A 20,866-nucleotide genomic window follows, 5' to 3' on the forward strand; every position below is an offset into this window, starting at 1 on the left:
TATAAAAAGTATCTATTTCCATAGGAACAATTTGAGTTCTCCCCTCAGCCAGTCATGGGGGAGCACCCATTCCAGCCACCGAAGTCAAGGTAGTTCTGCTCCCTCCTGGGCTTGGGAGGGGAAGCGGGGTTGTTGTGTGCCTTCAGGTCGTTTCTGACTTACGGCAACCCTAAAAGGAATCTAGCAAGATTACATGGCCATAGGAAAGAATGGGAATTGAGATCTCACATTTTTTCTCATCTGCGGGAGGGTATGGAATGGATCCCCCCTGGACAAGACTGTACAATGAAAATTCTTTGGATACCAAAGGCAAAATTATACCTTCTGATAAATGTTGGTAGTCTTGAAATTGACACCTCCTCATTTGACTAGCATTTCCAAAGCTGATGGTCAGGGACTGAATTTCTGTGGACTCTGAAAAATTGACGCATTTGGATATATGTCACATTGACACATCTATAGACAGAATAGAGAGGTGTGTTTAAGCCCAGTCTCCAGTCAGCATATGCTGTATCCATAGTGTTGTGATTTGCCCTATGATTCCTGATTCATCAGGTTATAATTCAGACCATAAGATGCAGAAGTGTGGGGTTGCCCTGGATCTATAGGAGCCAGGCTAAATAACCCCCCCTTCCCCCCCAAAAATATTGAATATACATACAATTGAAGTGCAGTTTCCTAGGAAAGGGATACCATCATCTTTTCCTCAAAATTACTATTTTCTCATCACCATCACATGTACAAATCAAACTTATTTTGTGCAAATCTAGTAATGGATGGATGGAGATAAAATTCTGTATGCAAGAGAGCCGGCAAGCAATTAAGAGCAAATGTTCATCATAACCTCTCCTGGAATACTTCCAGTGCATTAGCCCGAGATGGATATCCCTATTCACTAACCTGGACTATGTACGAAAGAGATTTTATACTGAAATCATGGTTTAGAATCCCTGCCTAAAGGACCCTCGATAAAAACAATAAAAAGTTGTATTAATAACAAAGGAGAAAGCCTACAATCTTATTGGGAGACACAGTTTAATTGAACGAACCCAGCATGTGCTACAGATGAATAAAAAGCTGGACTCATCTGACAGAGAGTGTGTTGTGTCTTCCTCTTTCATGCAGGAGGTCATGCTTGTTTTGGTGCTATGGATCAAAGACAGAAGAGCCCTTGTGAAAGCCATGGGACATAGTTTTTCCTTTTGTGGAAGACTTGGCTGGTTGACTGGGCTGTTTCTTTTGCTTCACATTTAGGGTACTGGTGGATGTGTATGTGTTGTTGTTAACAGACGTATACTCACCAATTGAAAAAAACCAAGCAATGGGCTTGCCTCCAAAGAATTGCTTCAGATATGTGGCTATAGCATATTTGATAGGGTTATCTTTCACTGTGTGATCAGGAAATCACTGTAACAAATTACATACTCGACACACACATCCCCGTTTTGCAGCTTTATCGAATAATAATGGTTATTGAGATTGCAAAGTACAAGACCAAGGACACTCCAAAGCATCAAGCACAGACGACATCTATCACTTTTAGCAAATATAACTCAGGTCTCACCTGTACTTTAAATCCCAAAGTTTTCTGCATCCATTTACCTTCTTCGGATCACTATTTCTTAACTTTATTACCCTGTTTCCTCGAAAATAAGACATACCCATAAAATAAGCCATGGTAGGATTTCTAAGCATTTGCACAATATAAGCCATACCCCGAAAATAAGACATAGTGATAGGCCCAGCATGGAATGGAAAGCTGTCTTATAGGGAGCGGAAAGATTGGGGCCAATGGTTCTAAAGGAAACGGAGTCGCAAGAAATTCAGGATGGAATTCTGGGTTTGGAGAGTGATGACGATGTTCCAGAAGAAGACGACTTAACTGTATTTGAATAAATGTAGATTGTTGTACCATGCTTAATACAAATAAGACACCCCCTGAAAAGAAGCCATAGTGTGTCTTCTTGAGGAAAAATAAATATAAGACAGTGTCTTATTTTCAGGGAACACAGTACATCCCCACTACATATGAAAAAAAGATCCAGTTTGTTTTCCACATTTTAACAGATATCACTAGCTCCCTTTTATATATTTTCGCCAATTTATTTGGGTTAATGTACTATTTGCATATGTATATATATATATATATATATATATATATATATATATGAGATTATATGAACAAGAAAATGTTGAACCCCTGTTCCAAATATCATCCTGTTGATGCACATGAATACTGTGGCCCAAATTTTTAGCCCAACTAATCATGAACTCTTTAACTTGTTTTTCTTCCGTTTCAAATCAAGAAATAATTACTTACCAGTTCTTTGTCATCACTACATTAGTGAGCACTACAGTGGTACCCCGGGATACGAATTACCCAGCTTACGAATTTTTCGGGATACGAAAAAATCCCATAGGGATTTATTGTTTCGGCTTACAAAGTTTTTTTCGGGTTACGAAAAAACCTCGGCGCTATTTTCCGCCACCGGAGGGCAGCAGAGAGCTATTTTTTCCATTAGCGCCTATGGCAATTCAGGTTACGAAGGTTTTTCGGGTTACGAAATTAGCCGCGGAACGAATTAATTTCGTAACCCGAGGTACCACTGTACATAGGCTACAACACGTCTTGCAGCTTTAAATAACCATCGGTGTTCTACATGGAATGAGGTCGGGGCTGGAACTGTACCCAGGACTGGGTGAAAATGGCTTTTTGAAATTCTCCATAATATTGCTAGACAGGAGAATTTCACCCAAAGGGAAAGAGAAAATGCTTTTAAAATTCCTCCAACATTTCAATATTTTAATTTGATTTTATTATCGGTGTGGAGGTTGAAATAGTTTTAATGTTCATCACCATGTATGGATGTGAGAGCTGGACAGGAAAGAAAGCCGAAGGAAAGAAAATCGACTTATTTGAGAGGTGCTGGAGAAGAGTGCAGAGGATTCTGTGGATGGCCAAAAAGTCAAACCAAATGGATCTAGAATAGAAGTCCGAAGTCTCCCTGGAAGCCACACCATGAGAAGGACAGACACATTAGAAAAGACAATTATGCTAGGATACGTGGAAGGCAACAGAAACAGAGGAAGACTGCAAGCAATCCAAAGCCATAGCTTTCATGACCCTTGAGCATCCAGCGTCTGCTTAGAAACCTCCAGTGAAGGAGACTACCTTCTGTTCAAATGTCAAACAGTTTGACCTATCATTATGTTAGTATCTCCTTTCTTGTAATTAAGAGCATGTTGGACCAGGGCCTAGTCTATGGAGTATCAGAAAACAAGCTTGTTCCATCAACATTCGGAGGAACTTCCTGACAGTAAGGACTGTTTGACAGTGGAACACACTTCCTTGGAGTGTAGTGGAGTCTCCTTCCTTGGAGGTCTTTAAACAGAGGCTGGATGGCCATCTTCCGGGGATGCTTTGACTAAGAGTTCCTGCATGGCAGGGCATTGTACTGGACAGCCCTTGTGGTCTCTTCCAACTCTACGATTCTATGATTCTGTGATTGTTCACAATAGTCCTTCAAATACGTATCTGAAAATTTCTGTCTTGCCACCCCTCAATCTTCTGTTCTCCACAATAAATACATCAATTTCCCTCAAACTGTCACATATAGGAGTGTCTCGATTCTCTGGACCATCTTGAAATAGGATTTTACCAATCCGTTATTTTCTAATCTTGGGCTTGGACAACTTTGCCGGCATTCCCAAGCTTGGGCAGCCATTCCTCCAACCAAAGAAAACGAATGCTATCACCCTCCATAGGGAGATGTAACGCTGGTTTAGTTCCATCGAGTAAGATCCCACAGAGTTTTGTCCTCGAGCAAAGTTGAAAAAAAGGAGGATCCCCAGCACTTTCTTGCCCTTATGGACCAACTAACAGCCATCCTGTGACATTTACTTTGAAGGCATGCTAAGATTTGTTATGAGTAAAATGTCACTTGAGGAAATGTCAAACTTTCTCCCTTCCCCTAGTAGCCAGAAAGTTAACGGCCTTGCAAAAAAAATGATTCAAAAGATTGCAAGAAAGGTCTACGATATGCAAATGCTTGAACCACATATTAGACCGCATAATAAAAAGGGTTCTTTCTCTCTCTGTAGCTTTTTCTCTGTGTAGAAAAGCAAATACGATATAATAGGCATCACTGAAACCTGGTGGGATGAGTCTCACGATTGGAATGTAGTAATGGAGAGGTAAAACCCTTTTAAGAAAAGTAGGCCAAACAGGAAGAGAGGAGAAGTAGCTTCATATGTCAAGGATGTTTACACATATGAAGAGATCCAGGACTTCAGTCCTGGAAGCCAAGAGAAGAGCATCTGGATAAAAATTTAAAAGGAGAGAAACAACTGGGATGTTATTGTGGGAGTCTACTACAGACCTCCAAGTCTGACGGAGGAACTGAATGATGCCTTTCTTGAACAGATGACCACACACTCAAGGAGAGATGTAGTAGCAATGGGTGATTTCAACTATCCTGATATTTGCTGGACATCAAATTCAGCCAGAAATGTATGCTCTAGAAAATTCCTCACTTGCATTGGAGACAATTTCATTATCCAAAGATGGAAGAGGCAACAAGGGGATCAGCTATTTTAGATCTGATCCTAACCAATAGGGATGACCTGGTCAATGGGGTGCATCTTTAGATGGGAGTGACCATGTTCTCCTGGAGTTTGTTATACAATGGAAAGGAGAAGCCAGGCTCAAAATTCATAGAATCATAGAGTTGGAAGAGACCCCAAGGGCCATGCAGTCCAATCCCCTGCCATGCAGGAACACTCAAAGCATACCTAACAGATGACCATCCAGCCTCTGTTTAAAGATCTCCAAAGAAGAAGACTCCACCATTCTCCGAATTCAAGATGACTTTAGTAGATTAGAAAGCTGAGTCAAAACTAACAAAATGAATTTCAACAGGGAGAAATGTAAGGTACTACACTTAGGTGAATTAATTAATTAATTAATTGATACACAAATCTAGGAAGGGGGGCGCCTGGCTTGACAACAGTACATGTAAAACGAATCTAGGATTCCTACTAGATCACAAGTCGAACATGAGTCAACAGTGTGATGCAGCAGGTCAAAAAGCCAATGCAATTCTAGGTTGCATCAATACAAGTATAGTGTCTAGATTGAGAGAAGTAATAGTACCACTCTGTTCTGCTTTGGTCAAGCCTCACCTGGAATACTGTGTCCAGTTCTGTGCACCACAATTTAAAAAAAGCTGGAGCTTATCCAGAAAAGGGTGGCCAAAATGGTGAAAGGTCTTAAAACCAAGCTCTATGAGGAGCAAGTTTGGGAGCTGGGTATGCTTAGCCTGGGGTAGAGAAGGTTAAGATAGCCTTGTTTAAATATTTGAAAGGATGCCATGCAGCAGATGGAGGAAATGTGTTGTCTGCTGCTCCAGAGAATAGGATCCGGAGTGTTGGATTCAAACTACAGGAAAAGAGATTCTGCCTCAACATTAGGAGGAACTTCTTGACAATAAGAGCAGTTCGACAGTGGAACAAACTCCCTCGGAGTGTAGTGGAGCCTCCTTTCTTAGAGGTCTTTAAACAGAGACTGGATAGCCATCGGTAGGGAGTGTTTTGATTGTGAATTTCTGCATGGCAGGGGAGTTGGACTTCATTTCAACTCTATGACTCTACGATTCTATGATTCTATGATTCCACCTCTCTCTCTCTACAGTGGAATGACTGTTTCAATTGAGGGTTTTTAAACAAACCACCATTCTAGTTAATTCAAAGCCTCCCACAACTTACTGGGTCCCAGTGCTGCAACCTTTTTTAGTTTTCCATTAAGGGAGTTCGAAGCCTATTCTAGCGATAGCTGCCAATTTAAAGGTTTGCTGTGACATTTCCACGGTAAGGTGTCTAGCTGTGCTGATGTGGATGTCAATGGCATCCAATGCTATTTTCAGATGCAGAGGGAAGCTACACATATCTAATATGCGGCTTTCACCGTGTGGAATGAAACACCCTTTCAATTAATTCCATTATTTGATAATAAAAAAACTGAACTCTCCTTGCAATTTCTGCTAATGTTTTATCCCTTCACTCACATCAAAATGGTCCAGGATTGGGAACCATTGCATTTCAGCTAGCACCTTACAAGGTGGTTGACACCCCATGCTCAGGCACCCATTTCAGTTACCATTTCAGGTGTTGTGCAAAATTTCTCATTTGACCCAGCCAAGAGACCGTTGCTCAGCAGTGATACGTTTTGCATGGAGAAGGTCTCAGGTTCATGCACTAGTACAGCCAGTTACAAGGATCAGGGAAAACATGGTATTAAAAATGTCTTCGTGAGCCCTGGAGAGCTGAGTAGATGGAACATCTGATGACCTAGAATAAAGTTTCTTGGTATATTCTCAAGACTAACTGGCCTTCTCATTTACCTGGCTATCAGACTGTAGCCCCTTTCTGTGTTCAATGCAAATTGTAAATCAGTTGCACAAACACGCCACTATCTCTAGGAATTAGCAGAAGGTTGTGGTTTCCATTTGAGTGATGTGGCTGTTAGTCTGCTTTAGATTCTGCTCTGGCAATTTTGGGGCTATACAGTTGGGTGGCATGCAGCCACCCCTTTTCACTTCGAATAGGTCCCTCAGCAACCGTATGCAGCAGCACTGATCCGCTCCCTGGAGGAAGCAAAAAGAAGCTGCCCCAAGCAGTTTCCTGGACGGGGCGTCATAAGCCCCGGGGCAGGACATTAAGACGCCCCTTTTGCACTGCATCATTTGGGCGCTGCAGCAGAGGTGCATCATCATGGCATGTGCTGTCTAGAAGGGCGCACTCCAAAATGACACCCAGGTGGCGGCATAAGAGCTTGGAGCGTGCAGACACTCAGCCCTCACCCTGCCCACAGGCTGCCACAAAGTATAGCCTGTATAGCCTCTTTCATTACACTTTGGCAGCTATCCCATACACGCTTACCTGGGAGTAAGTCCCATTGACTTCAGTAGGATTTGCATCGGAGTAGTCAGGTATAGGATTGCATCATTAACGGCAAAGATTCATGGAGAGAGCTGCTGCCTCCATATTAACAGCTTGTGGTGTTTTATTATAGCAGGGGGGGAAAATGGGCAAGTGCTTCCCATGGTAGCCAGTAGCTCCCATGTAGAAGGAACTCCACAGGGTTTTAGTCTGCATTTGAAAGATGGTGTCCAGGCTACTGTACACTATCCTCCCAAAGAGCTTAAGCACTGTGGATAGTTTTTATAAATCATGGACTAAAACCCAACGCAGGCTGACCATCCCACTGGCTTGGGTGCTACTACCTGCCACTGATAGCAACTAATGTTGGGAATCTTGGGTGAGCAATCACATACAGTGGGCTCTGCTCTTACGTGGGGGATCTGTTCCAGATCCCCCTTCATAAGGAGAATTCTGCGTATGCTCGATCCCCATGGGAGATAATGGGGCTCGTACACATGGCGGCACGCACACCATTAGAGCTTCCGGATACACTGAGGCTTTTTGCGGTGCAGACCTCTAGCATATGCTGGAGTCTGTGTAAGGCGCGCCTGCATATAACATGGGCACACTGTATTCTTTAGTTTCAGGCTACCTACGATATTGTGGGTTCATGATACTATTGGCAACATGACAACTTGGTCTGCCTTAACAAGTTCTGGAGGAAGTGACCAAATGAATCAAGTATAAAAAATGTGTGATTTACCAGATCAGCTTGGGTTTCCACAAATCAAACAGGCAGGTTGGTTTCTGTAGCAGGGTTCTGCAACTCATCAGCTATAACTGATAGAGGATAGAATGTCACTTTGTTTCACAACAGATAGGCACTAGTTTCATTTTAACTTAAGTGAATTGATCTCACTATGCCCAGTTATGGTTGTGGTTGATTCACTGGACTTAAGTAAATGGGAAAGCATCCAAACTGATGTCCGTACCATTGATAAATCTGAGCTCTCTTTGCATAATCCCATAAAATATGTCCTTACCCCCACAGAATTTATATAAGTATGATTTAATGCACAAGACTTAATCAGAAAAAAATATTAACTAATTGAATGCTCATTGGATTAGCAGTGTAAAGTGACAGAAATACTCTGGATGAATTAATTTGGGGAACTGAAGGTGGATGCTTTGTGTTGTTCTCATTGTAAATGAAGTTGTAGGATCATCTTGAGATAACTGAATTGCCAGATTTGGCACAGCCAACAGGGGATCAACAGGGTGAAAGCTCAGCCATGGACAGTAGTCCAAGATAAAGTTGGAGCTAGGAACCATGTCCTCTAGGATTACCTATGACCTTCTCAGTTCAGCTATATGACCTTTCCAGTTCTGGAGTGCAAAGGAAGGGGAGATACAGATGGGGAGAAAGGAGCGCCGAGACGCCGCTCCTTTCTGCCCCACACAGAGGCTGCAGCAACCAAATGGCACGACCTCTGGGAGCCCTAAAAAGAACCTGCCCGGAGTGTGTGCCAGGTGCCATTGGCACCCTCACATGGAATGATGATATCTGTGTGGCACCACGCATACATCATGGCAGCCCCCGTGTGGATGGGGGTGAACCATTATGGCACGGTAGGGCTTGGGAGCGTGTGGACGCTCCGCTGTCCTGAGCCCTCAAATTGGCCCCAGGCCAGTGCTTTGTGCCAGTCTGTATTGGGCCCAATTTAGAATTAGAGGGCAGAACACTAGGCTGGATTAAGGAGTAAGCTAGAAATCAGGACCAGTGAACAAGTCAAAGTTAGACAACAAACCTACCAGCAGAATCAAGGAGTCTAACATGAAAGAGGACCAAAGAGGAAGGCAGCCTAGGACCTTACTCAAACAGAGGGAGTTCTAAGACCAATACACTTCACCTTTTATTGTGGCAAATCATACATTTGGACTGAAGTGACCTACTGAGAAATCTGGCTCCCATGGCGTGTGATCTCCTATTAGGGATGGAGGTACTGGAAGTACTGGAGCCTCACCGTCTTGCCTCTTCCTCCAAGGGAACCCAGTGAAATCCATCAGCCTGCTGCTGATGTGTTTCATTTCTCCATCAAATCTCAGGAGATGTGGCAGGCTGTAATTTCTTCCAGATTCCCTAACAAGTTATTTTATGGATGGATTCTCCGAGAAAACATTTTTGACACTCGATGCCTGTCCCTTGTCTATTTGCTACCATTGCTGAATAGTGGGGTGCTGAATCCTGGCATATGCTCACGTTTCCCCAAGGCTCAGTATTTGCTGAGTGCAGAAGGCAGCGGGATGATGGGGAAAACGAGGAACTGCTAGAGTGGCACAAATCTGATAATGTCCATTTTTTGGTCCATTTGCAATTGAGAAAATACAGTTTAAGAACAGGTCACTGGAGATCCAAGTAGAGGGGCTATATTCCGACCCTTCAAATCTGGGCAGCTACTTTGCATATTATGTAAATTATTATAATTACATAGGTCAATTATTTGCAGTGTAATTATAAAAAAATTAGTACATTAATAATTACATTTCTTTTCTACCACTGCGTTTCAGTCTCGGTAGCTTTTCACAACAGTAACTACTCTTTTGAGAGAACTAGCTTTAAGCGTGCTGGACCTGGAATGGAGAGGCCCGCATGCAAATCTGCTTGGATATGGAATTTACCACATAACTTTGAGTCATCACTACCTTTTAGTGAAACTATCTCTAGGGTTTGTTAGGGGTTAACAGCAAGACAGAAACTGTAAAATGACTATGTACTTTCCTGGGGTGGTTATAGTACTGCTACCAATGACATTTGGTCATGCACAGCCACTTCTAATGGTACTGCATTTTTAATTGGATCATTATAATATTTTTGCCATCTTTTATGTTCTCATGTGCCATCAATGATGGAGACTCAACGACAGACGGACCTCCAAGAGACCATGTTATTAACAGCCCTGCAAACTTGAGACCCTTGTGATATGACAGGTGGTTAACCCTGAAGATGCCATTAAACATCAACCACAGCGCCTCTATGCACATCTCTGTGAGATGCCCACATATATCACCGTTGTGAATAAAGATGGAGTCTATGATGCGGATGCATTGGAAGTGGCATAAGTACTTCCAAAGGACTAACTCCATTTTTGCCAAGTGCGTGGATGCTCTTCGTCCAGAGATCTCAAACCAGGACATGTGTATGCATAAAGCCATTCGATTTCCCTGCAGTTGCTAGCACACTGGTGCTTCCATGGCATTGCCTTGAGCCAGTTTGGTGTTGGTCATTCAACTGTTGCTGACATATTGGTGGATGTTGTGCTTGGCATGAAGATGCTTCTGCATTGTCGGAGAGGTTTGTTTTTTTTGTCTGCGAGACCATTGGAAACAAAGCATGTCTTTCTTAATCAAGTGTCTTTGTAAATATTGACTTCCTGCCTTCTGCTTCCTCTTCATCTGATACTTGACAAAATTACAAAGGACAGTCTGCTAACTTCTTTACTTAATTCCCTTCTAATATACCTCTTTGTACCTCCAACAATGATTACTCCAAATGTCAAACCCACAAAAATCTGTTTTTGTTATGTGTACACCTTCTTCATTTTTGGAGATGGCTAGCTTTGGGGAGCTTGGCTTTCCACAGGTAGTTAGTGCCCTAGAAAAGTGCTAGTGCAAAATTGCTTCATTAGTTTGTTGAGGAGGACAGTTCATTAAATGGAAGAATTGGTACTCCGTTCTTCTTCAAGCAACTTGTTTCCACAAGGGTTGCTTTGTGGAAGAGGAAATTGAATGGAGTGGCACAAATCATGATACCAAGGCAATACGGGACTCCGCAATCTATGGACTTTATCACACTGGATGAATCCGGGGCAAAAACTTCAATCTCCCCTTCTTTTGTGTAGTGCTAGGTGTTCAGCAGGAGTAATTTTAAGGCCAGGAGGACATTTTAATACTTCGATTGCTGGATACCCCAGTATGACTACATTTGTTCCTCTAGCATGTTTTTCTCCTTCCCAAAAAGAACACAATGGCTACAAAACCCATATTTGATTGAAACTAGTTTGTTGATGGAACTGTGTTATCTTAGAAGTAACTTCAATAGCGGCTTAGAGCGCAGGAGCTATGCCAAACAAGTAACCAGAGCGTAATTGAAAAATTGTGCAGACATCTATACCATTATGCATTGTGAAAATAAAATGTGTTTGTTTTTCATTATGGAAAGCTTGTCCAGTTTATGTGAGATTATTTTTTTACCATTGCCTACATCAGTAGTACTCCACAGTAGGCTGCATCCAGATGAAGCCGTATCCCCTTCTGAGGATTCAGAGGCAGCTGCAGATAGATTCAGCCCATTTTCTGTGTTCTGCATCTCTGGATCCATTGGGCACAAAGTAGGTACGAGGCTTTCATCGCCATATTGAGGATCATCTGTTAAAAGATTACGAGATAATAAAAAGATGTCATCATTCGTAAGGTTGCTTTCATATATCAACCAGGATACTATTTACAGATGATAATGATCTAATTAGATAATATTTGTATCACCACAAACTTCTCAGAGCAGTGATGATCAGTTTTCAAGCAATAATTGTAGTTATGGGGAAATGTGTACGAACTGATGTGTTGTCCAAAAAAATTGCAAGCAATGGAATGCCATGGTTTTGGAAGTGACCCATTAAAGAACAGAAAGGTTTTCTGGCAAAATTAACTTTAGTAAAAGTTACACACATCTACCGAAATTGTATATAAGCAGGAATTGGATAAAGAAATATGATCCCTTCAATGTTTTCCAGCTTGGGGTAACATGCACACATGCTGGGAAACTGGAAAGTCATAGCTTATGCATAGGGAAGGAACACTTTAAAAACGGGATGATTTTCTGACACAATTAACATTGGCTATTGCTTTTTCACAAACAGATTAGGGGATATTTACTTCCTAAACTATCTGACTGCACAAATTTGGAAGGTTTCGAGATTGGATGATTCCACCAAATTTAGGATTTGGTGATTTATCTTCTTTGGATTCCCCTTTGCCTTCCCTCATAGGTTTCCCCTGCGAGGCTATGATTCCACATACGCTCTCCTAAGTAAGACTCATTGGACACAATATGGTTTTTGCTCTGAGCAGAATGGAATTGGACTGTACATAAACATAACTGCAAGGGGTGCTGTAAAGGGAACACATTTTTTTCCTGGCATTGCTCAAGATCAAAATACAACAGTGAATAATTTTGATTCAGTTCAGTTCAAAATGTGGAGAGAAGGCCTTTCCGCAGCTGTCAACTACTTGAGTTAAACCCAATTTTAGTCCCAACTAGAGTAGAACTGCAAAAATCAAAACACTGGCCAAGAGTCTACATAGACATGCATAACAGAATTCTGCACTCAATGATCTAATGCAGTTCTCTTGTGGTCAACAGATGAAAGACACACTGTGTCACATCACCAGTGGCATCTCCATTGATGGTGAAGAGTTGAAGGGGATTGGAGATGGTTATGGCCCCAGAACTAGACTGAGAACATCTTCCACCAAAATCCACCAAGGCCCTCCAGATATCTTAGCAGATGGCATCACTGGTTTGCATCTGGCTATGGGGACATAGCCAGCCATCTCTCTGGTCCCATCTGATTTCCATGGGGAGCACTATTGCAGGAACAGGGGGCGGTATTTGAGGGATTGCAGAGAGAGAAAGGGAATACCACCCTCTGCAATGGTTGAAAAATACATATGCAAATGTATTGTGGATTTACCTTTACACTTGTTACAACAGGATGCTGGCCAGTATCTCTAGATAAGGATGGAAAAGACCTTTGCATGAAACCATAGAGCAGGGGTAGGCAACCTTTCTTAGCCAGGGGCTGGGTTGCTGTCCCTCAGACAACTGGGGGGCCGAAGCCAAAAAAAAATAATTAAATAATTTTTAAATAAATAAATAAACCGGGACAAATGTAGGACAAAATTTTCAAATGGTGGACACTTTTTTTAAAAAAGTGGAGGACACGTGAAAAAATTTGCTGATTTTTAAAAAAATGTTAACATAAATGCATGTTTCTGAGGCTTCTATAGACAATTGCCCCTGCACGCGAGAGGCCAAAGGCCCCGGTGGCAATCGGCGGCAGGACTGGGCTGGGGCAGGTCCCAAGGCCTCGCCAGGCCGCATCCGGCCCGCGGGCCGCAGGTTGCCTACCCCGCCATAGAGAGTGAATGAGGGCAATGAGAGCTTCTTGTGGGGGGGGATCAGACTTTGGGGGGGGATACAGACGGGCACCTCCATGGCGCCCGTTTGTGCCCCTCGTCGCCGTGCCAACCCCACAGCGCAGCACTGACGCGCGCCCTAAAAAGAACCCACTATTCTGGTATTAGAGCGGCTTTTTTTAGAAGCGCCATAATGGCGCTCGCGCACATTGATGCCGTCGCTTCCGTTTGGGCGCCCAGAAGCCCACACATCTTTGTCACATGCCCTGTGTGGGCAGGGTGCTGACAAGATGGCGCACAGGCTCCGCTAGAAGGGCTGGGTGTGTATGGACACCCAGCCCTCTGGAGCCAGAAAATCGGCCCCAGGATGGTGCTTTTAGACGTCAGTATTGGACCATAGTGAACAACAAAGCTGATTCATTACAGTGGATCTACTCTAGTTGGGAGTGAAATTTTATTCTCTCACATCAGCTTCTGAGTTGAGGTACATAGCTGCAAAACCTGAGGATACAGGGAATGGAGTGCCATATGGACCTCTGTTCAAGAATTCTTTTTAAACCAGGTACATGCCAAAGAGATCTCGGAGTCTTAAGAGCTCAGTCTGAATATGATTCAACTGTGTGATGCAGCAGCTAAAAAAGCCAATTTGATCCTGTGCTACAATCAATAGGAGCATAGTGTTTAGTTTGAAGGAAGTAATAGCACTACTATTCTGCTTTGGTTGGACCTCACTTGGAATACTGCATCCAGTTCTGAGTACAATTCAAAAATGATGCTGAGAAGCTGGAGCGTGTCCAGAGGAGGGTGACTGAAATGGTGAAAGGTCTGGAAACCATGTCCTATGAGGAGCGACTTAGGGAGCTAGGTTTGTTTAACCTGGAGAAAAGAAGGTTAAGAGGTGATATGATAGCCCTGTTTAAGTATTTGAAAGGAAGTCATATTGAGGAGGGAGCAAGCTTGTTTTCTGCTGCTCCATAGACTAGAACACGCAACAATGGATGCAAACGACAGGAAAAGAGATTCCACCTCAACCTTGGGAAGAACTTTCTGATAGTAAAAGCTGTTTGATGGTGGAATATGCTGCCCCACAGAGTGGTGGGGTCTCCTTCTTTGGAGGTTTTTAAACAGAGGCTGGATGGCCATCTGTTGGGAGCATTTTGATGGTGTCTTCCTGCATGGCAGGGGGTCGGGACTGGATGGCTCTTGTGGTCTTTTCCAGCGCTGTGCTTCTATGATTTTAAGAAGGCATGGTTGCCTTGATGATTACATATTGTTGCAGCTGAACTTGGCGTAGCAGGGAATGTAAACACCATTTTTTCTGTGCTCCTGGCTATGGGACAGCTGTTCTTTTGCAGATATTTCACCACAGATCGAGATATTGTTCCTTTCCGCGCATGACCCAGATTTATCATCTCTGCTCTTTTCCCCTTTCTTTTGCCAGGCGTCCGAAAGAGACAATCCCCTCCAGTTATGCGAGTTCATTTCTGGTCTGATTGCCCTGGAACAAAAAGTGCTCCGCTAATGTGACATAAAACCTGGGCACAACGGATTGAACTTGCGCTTTCCTCTCCATTTATTATTCACACATGACACCGAAACTGTTTTTGGCTCACAGTGTTTTCAGCTCTCTTTTCACCATTACACAGAAACAACACTTGTCTAATCAGGCTGAAATGCCGCGAATATTGGTCAGATGTATATATATCCCTGAGCAATCCCACCCCAGGTTTTTCATTTTTGTCACTCAACTGTTGAACGTGACCTTTCCAATTCAAGTTCGCATAGGCAATCAACATTTTAACTCCCAATTTCAGTGCTTTACTTTCATTGGCGTTCCCTGATCCTTTTGACAGGCATTGGCTATGGTACATACCTTCAGCTCTTGGCTGCCAAATACACTTGTCCCTCCATATTCACTAGGGTTAGGGGCATGAGACCCTCGTGAATATAGAAAAAACACAAATAACAAAAACACCATGTTTTTACCCAAGAGGACACCTCTCTAGGAATCTCCAGGTCCTCCAGTGAAACTCTGTGGTCAACGTCTGACACTGACCATAGAACTTCACTGGAGGAGCTACAAAGGCCTAGTAGAGCATTCTCTCTAGGAATCTCTAGGTCTTTCAGTGTAACATTTAGCTAAAGTCAGGCCCCACCTGGAATACTGTGTCTAGTTCTGGACACCACAATTCAAAAAGGACATTGAGAAACTGGAGCATGTCCAAAGAAGGGCGACTAAAATGATGAAGGGTCTGGAAACCATGCCATATGAGGAACAACTTAGGGAGCTGGGGATGTTTAGCCTGGAGAAGAGAAGGTTAAGAGGTGACATGATAGCCCTGTTTAAATACTTGAAGGGATGTCATATTGAGGAGGGAGCAAGCTTGTTTTCTGCTGCTCCAGAGAACAGGACCTGGAGCAATGGATGCAAGCTACAAGAAAAGTATTACAGTGCGGCTTCTGCGTAAACCAGCTATCATGAAATATTGTTGAGCAGTCTTTTGATCCCTAGCTTTCACTGCCTGAAATACATGTTGCAAACTTTCTCCAGCTTCCTCATCAGACAAAGGTATTAAAAATCATACAGGAGAAAAAGAAATATGATGGCGTTAGACACCCCTGCATGGTACGCTGTACAAAACCTCAAAGCCAAAGGTGGAATAGTGAAGGTTTCTTAAGGGATTGCTGCTTCAGTCTCGGGAACATCAAGTATGGTGAGGTGATGAGCAATTTGGATAAGAGGAACACTGAAGCATTTCTCAAAGAACCTAAAATAGATATAACACCTCTTTCCTGGGGTCACAGACTCAAAACCGAATATGGGTATCTTCCCCCCCCCCTCCTTCCAATGTAGCATTGCACGCCTTCAAGTGCCCCTGCTACATGATCTCAGCTGTCCCATTTGATGTATTGGCTTCCTCAAGAGCCTTAATCACTTCTTCATTTCACAGCTGAAGAGGGGCCAGGAAAAATACATGATTAATCAGACATTTTAAAAACTGTCAGCTTCTCTGCCATTTGTTGTTTGTGGCGCATCTTTGATGCAGGGAGAGAATTTCCTATTTCCCCTCTTATCCTTCATACACGTCAGAGCTGCCAGCCTACTGAGATGGATAATCGGAGAGAAAATAAGTGAAGTGTCCCATCCTGAATCTATCACCCTTCTTCCTGTCATGAGGCAGCATCGTGTCAGGAGATGCTGGAGATGACTGTACACTCATGCAAGTTAATAATAATAATGGTAATTTAAGCATTGCGGCTGAATTAGATGAAACACGCTTTACTTGAATAGGTATTTTTTTCCATTCCAGGTTTTAATGACCTTTTTTTAGCATGGTTGTCTGAGCCCCGTACGTCATGATCCTCCAGATGTTGTTGGACATCAACTCCCATCAGTCCACCATAAACCATGACCTCCTTCCCACTACCTTTTAAACTGGATCGTGATTTGGTTCGAACCGGTTCAAACGACTCTGGTTCCCACTTAATCCATATTGCTAAAACGATTCCAAGGGGGGCAGGCGCTAGACCCATTTAACCCACATCTTTTTTATGCTGATTTTCCCCGCTTCTTTTTCGATAAATCGAATCTGCGCAAATGTGAACCACATGTGGATCGGAATGGATTTAAATTTGCCCCTCATCCGGCTAGAGTGGGTCCATTTTGAATCGATTCATGCCTGAATGTGAACCACAAGTGGATTATTTTAATGTGATCAGGACAAATGTAGCGGGAGAAAATGCAATCGGGGCAAATGTAGAGGGAACCATGCTCCGCTGTGAAATCAATCCATCGGATCGCACACCAATTTATCTGTAAGTAGGAATGGGGCCCATGCTAAATGATTCCGGGAGCTGCAATCCAGCAACATATTGAGGGCTATGCATTCATCATCCTCATGGTTTTTGTTATAGTCTTTGGAGCACCAGAAAACAAGTTCACTCCATAGTCGATATGACATCCCATCAGACATTTAAAGACCACTCTCATGTCGCTTCACAATCTTCTCTCTTCCAAGCTAAATATACCTGGCTCCCTAAGTTGGGCCTCATAACGTTTGTGTTGTGCCTCCATCTGGAATAGCAGCAGTACAAGAGTGTGGAGTCAAAGGCTTTCATGGCTGGCATCAACATCGCAAATCTGAAACCCGCGAATGTGCAGAGCTAGCTGTACTGGCTTCTGAGAAAGGGACAAGGAAGATAATTTTGAAATTATGACCTTTTAAAAAAAGGTTGCAACAGGCACATGGACTTTCAGTAGACCCAGTGTACCATTTGTATTTGCTCATTGATGAAATAATGTGCCATCTTCCAAAGATGCAGCCGTTCACAAACCCATTTATGAGACAGCCTGTTAATCCCAGCATTAGAGCATCTCTTGCATAGAGTACATTAGGGAATCAAAGATGCTCATCCTCATCCGATTTCTGATTAAAAGATGCCATGCATGCTTTCCTTTCATGAGAAGAAGCTGACCTTGAATACTGAACAGCATGGTGAGGAGAGGTGGAACAAACTTTTTGACTACATATTGGAGATGATTGATGAGCCAGGACCCTTGTTCTGAATGGCATTTTAGATCAGGTAAGGGGAAATTACAGGAAAGTAAGTGGCAGGGACCAAACCACAATGGTGCAAAAGCTGGGAGCAACATTCATGAGAGGTTCCTGTGGAGATGTTGACAAACTTCACTGAACCTGGGTTCTGAATGTTGTTAAGAGGAGTCCAGTGCTTGCACTGCTGCATTTCAGGCTGGACCACATGTCTAGTGCAATAAAGCTTTTCCTGAATTATTTATAAAAAAACTATTTATTTTGGGGGTATGTATTAAAAACAGTGCTGAGCACTGTTTGCTAAATTTCATATCATGGAGTGGATTAACTCAAAGATATAGGCATGTTAGTCTGTAGAATCAGTATCTGGAGAGGTCTTGTAGTACGTTTGAGACTCACTGAAAGAAAGATGTTGGCAGCAGGAACTTTCATAGACTTAAGTCTAGTTTCTCAGATTTATGCATCTGAAGAAGTAGACTTTAGTCTAGGAAAGCTCATGCCACCAACGTCTTTCTTTCAATTAGACTCAAAGGTGCTACAAGATCTCTCTACCTCTGGAGTGGATTAGTTTGATTCAGTCAGGTCCAGTGTTTGTCCAGTATGGTTTGGAGTTACCTAGTTTTGTTCTATTGGTTTGTTCTAGCCTGTACTGAAGCAATTCAGAGAGATCCAAAGAGCTTCACGCACGAAATAGTTATGTTTAGTTCTAAATCAAAACGAAACATAAGACTGTAGCTGAAATCAAAGTAGAAGCCTGGCCAAAATTGCACAGATTGTTGGGGCTCAAACTCTCACATCCCTTCACAAATATCTGGCTAGGGATTATGGGACTTGCAGTGCACAACTTCTTGGAGAGCCACAAATTGCTTGCCGCTGCTTTTTGGTATATTAGATGTAATAACCAATGTTGCTTGCGGGAATTAATATCTATTGTTAATAACTGTACAGTTTTCACCGCTCTGGTGGGTGAACGCCTATTTCTTGCACATCGGTCTTGGTAGCCCTCAAGAGAACAGAGCGCTCTTGATTGACTGGAAGTCTTCCATGAATTAATCTAACTACCTTTTAAAGCCATCCACACTGCAATGGGGATATAATTATTCTCTAAGTTTTATCTCGGCAACAAACAATTTTAGCAATTTCCATCCCACTGTGAGAAAAGTCTTTGAAAACCACAGGTTTTTAAAAAAGCATTTTTGTAATTTAGGATTTATTCTGTGCAAAATTCACACGTGGTTGTTTTGCACAGAAAACGGTATTCTCTGATAAAATATTTTTTGAAATTAAAAACATATATTTTAAAATATTATTTCTATCCCCACAGAGTGGCCATCTCTACATCTTGTGGTAGCAAATTCCATCATTTCAGTGCAGAGTATCTCATTCTCTCCATTCAGAATTTCGTACCAACCAGATCCATCAGTTTGACCGTGTTCTAATGTTATGTGGAAGGAGAAAACCGTCTCTCTTTTCCTCTCCATCTTTCTCCTTAACATACCATGGCCAAAGTCACCCACTTTTCTCATATATCCTCCTTTACTTGTCTTAAAGCCGAAAAGCCCTCAGACACCGCAACCTTTTCCCAGCGTCTTGCTCATTTGGGTTGCTTTTGTGTGTATGCGCATGTTCTGCCTTGTGTAGGAGGGCCCAGAAATGACTCAGTCCAATAGGTCAAATGGATGGGTTGAATAAATGTGGTAAACATCCTTATTCTCCAGCTTCTCCTTTTGCCAAAGTTGCTTTCCAATATGCTGTCGAACACTATTTAAATAGAACTTTATTTCAGCCTAATCCCAGGTTAGAATGTTTCAACTGCGGAGATAGGTCTATTTCCATTTACAATTTAGCATGGCGGCATTACTCTGAACATGAAGTTTGAGCTGGGGCAGATAATTTAGGCATGGGCTGTCTCATCAATTATTTCTTTTTTTTAATTGTGCCAGCCCCAGAAATATACAGTCTGCAGGAATTTACTGCATGCTCTCTAGAGCATCGGGGAAGATTCAATTACGGAAGCAAAAGGCAAGCAGCAAGCCACACAATAAAACAGCTTACCAGGGATGAGTCTCATAGTCCCTTGCTTCTATTTAAGGAATCTTGTTATACATGATTAAAGACGAGAACCTGATCTCATCTAAAATAGCATTAGCCCAGAGAAACTGGATTAACTGAACTTGGGTTGCCACACTGGAAACTGAATCTGGCGACAACCATTTAGGATGTCACAGGAGCATTCTCAGAAACGATACATGTTCCATCCACAGGACCAGCTGGAAAGGTAGAGGTTCTGGATCTTGGCACAAGAAAAAAAGACATGAAGGGCATAGACAAGAAAGAGAACAGACAAGCAGAAGAAAGAATATGCCATTATTTGTAATGAAATGTGGTGGGCTCTACCCTGTCTAGAAAGTTGGAAAACCACAAGTGCCCTGGCATCAATATATGGAGATCATTGCTGTGCTGCTCCATCCAGGGGTGAGAAGTCTCAGATCCTACAGCTTGATCTGTCCTTCTGGGGGTGGATGGAGTATGAACTCTGCTCCTCTGTGTTTTCCTAAATGGCCATTCCCCTTTTCCAATGATCTTTGCATTTGGTGTTTTTGCCTATATTTTTACAGATCTTTCTCAACCTTAAATGCCCCTCTTACAACATAACAATTCACTGTAAGAGCGACATCTACCGGGATGGAACATAAAACTGAGACTGGCATACTCTCAGAGAATTACGTTAGTGTAACTCCAACCTACACTAGGTCTGGAAACCATGCTCTATGAGGAGCAGTTTAGGGAAGTGGATATGTTTAGCCTGGGGAAGAGAGGATTAAGGGGTGACACGACAGCCATGGTTGGGATGGATGACCCTTGTGGTTTCTCCCAACTCTGTGATTCTATGATTACTGCAACCTATGCTATTGGTCATTGTGGAGGTTGATGATGATGATGATGATGATGATGATTACTGATGACACAATGCACCTCAACATGGCCTTTTCCTAGTCATTGGTGAATGGCGTGATCAAAAGAGACATATCCAACTACTATCCTGTATCCGAGTGCAACTGAGCATCTACAAGAATCACTGGTGAGCTTTGGAGGGTCCCTGCAGATGATGCTTACAGTATGCCCAGCTTCAAGAAAATTGCAGATCAGTTGATTGATTCCTTCTTCCAGGAACATGAACATTGTCATTTGGAGGAGGC

The sequence above is a fragment of the Sceloporus undulatus genome, chromosome 10 (genome assembly GCF_019175285.1).
Source record: "Sceloporus undulatus isolate JIND9_A2432 ecotype Alabama chromosome 10, SceUnd_v1.1, whole genome shotgun sequence".
In the NCBI taxonomy this organism is placed as follows: Eukaryota; Metazoa; Chordata; class Lepidosauria; order Squamata; family Phrynosomatidae; genus Sceloporus; species Sceloporus undulatus.